Source organism: Pteropus alecto, unplaced genomic scaffold, assembly GCF_000325575.1.
Source record: "Pteropus alecto unplaced genomic scaffold, ASM32557v1 scaffold78, whole genome shotgun sequence".
Lineage (NCBI taxonomy): Eukaryota > Metazoa > Chordata > Mammalia > Chiroptera > Pteropodidae > Pteropus > Pteropus alecto.
The window spans coordinates 8632235-8634079 of NW_006443124.1; the positions used below are offsets into that span (position 1 = coordinate 8632235).

The 1845-nt window shown below is 52.2% G+C and overlaps 1 protein-coding gene across 1 annotated transcript in view; it reads right to left on the bottom strand.

The window, feature by feature from the left end:
- Window positions 1–1845, bottom strand: part of SLC25A48 (solute carrier family 25 member 48) — a 36817-nt gene that overhangs the window by 25457 nt on the left and 9515 nt on the right. The gene's annotated exons all lie outside the window — the stretch shown is intronic.

Consider the following 1845-nt stretch of genomic DNA (forward strand, 5'->3'; position numbering starts at 1 on the left):
GAGGGGTGGGTCCTGGGCCTGGAACCCACATCTGCCTCTGGGGCGGCAGTGCTCTGGCCAAGGGGAGCCTGTGGAGCCCTAGTGAGTAAGTGGGCTTACCAAGCACCACGCACGCCCTCCTCACTTGCCGCTCCAACAAAAGCACTCTCTGGCCACTTGCCGTGTGCCCAGCCTCGGGGACAACAATAAGAAACATCCTCACAGAGCTCACAGTTGGGGCAGGGAAGGGGAGCAGGGAACCTGGACAGACAAACCGACGGGTAATTAAAATGAGATGTGCTAACTTGTGGTGAGGGGATAAGGAGGGGACCCATGCCCCTCAGGGGCACTTGGGCCAGCCTATAGATGGGTGTCCCTGAGCATGGGTGTCTCTTGGGAGGAGAAGTGGAGGGTAGAGTTCCCGGAAGGATAGCACAAAGAGGCTGCTGCACATACACAGGACACAGGAGGCTGAGGAGAGGGTGCTGAGGCTGAGGTCAGGGTCCTTTCCATACTGCATTCTCAATAAACACCACAGACATTCCGCTGAAACCGGAAAATTCCACAGTCCCTTGGAGGAGTCAGGGCAGCACACATGAGCCCCATGCCAAAGTAGAAAAAGTACTAGAGGCCGTCATACAAATTCCAGGCTGCATGCAAACTCGCTAATCCAGAATTGCGTGTGTGTGTACCATTTGCCAGCAGCAGGACACCGCACACACTCTCTCTCACACGCACGCACACACACACACACACACACACACACACACACCCTGCTGCAGGCTATTCCTCGGGTAATCTGGAACATCGCTTAGCCTTGAGCTGCTGTGTCTCAGAAAATATCCACAGTCCCCACAGAAACTGCAGAGCGGGGACGCTGGCTGACAGACACTGCGGGGATGTGTGCCAACTAGGGAGAATCAACAGCCACCTTTCGGGTTACTACACACACTCTCACACACACACACACACCCTACTGCAGGCTATTCCTCGGGTAATCTGGAACATCGCTTAGCCTTGAGCTGCTGTGTCTCAGAAAATATCCACAGTCCCCACAGAAACTGCAGAGCGGGGACGCTGGCTGACAGACACTGCGGGGATGTGTGCCAACTAGGGAGAATCAACAGCCACCTTTCGGGTTACTGAGGAATCGCGCATCACCCTGGAACAGCTAGTACTAGGTTGGCAGTGCTCGCCCCAGTTTAAAGCAGCCAGTCAGTGTGTTAGAACTACACGCTGACACAAGACACACTTGGTCTGAAGAGAAATGCCAGGTGCAGGTGGGAAGCTCCCCAGCTCCAGGGCACTTCCTACATGGAGTCTGGCAGAGACAGAGGTTCACGACGGGGCCACGTTTCTGGTGACTCAAGAAAAGCCTCGGGCTGCCTTAGGGCCAACACCTGACTGTTGCTTTAAATCCACAGATCACGTCATCCTAAATTTTAAAATTTATTTTTTTAAATTATTTTAAATTCCCCAAAAAGAGGCCTTAGGAAGTCTTCCTGAAGCACACGGTAATTCTCAAGAAGGCACCTGACACATCGTCTATAAAATATTATTCAGGTTTCCCGCTTTGCAAAGGAAAACCTTGGGTCCATGGTCTCAAGCTACCTGTTGGTATGAGCCAGCTCTGGGGGCGTAGAGTCAGAGCTCCTGGCTCCTGAGGCACCCGGATAAAGGGAAGTCTGCGGGCACATAGTTTACTGGCCACTCACTCTGTTTTGAAAACCTGACAGGTCACCTTGTTCTTGCAGGAATTTTCCACACCGTGTTTGCAAATTCCTCAGAATTTCTCCAGTTTTTTTCTCCCCAATAACATCCCACTAGGTGGCAGAATTAAGTTTAGGTGACATGTAATATTTGAGG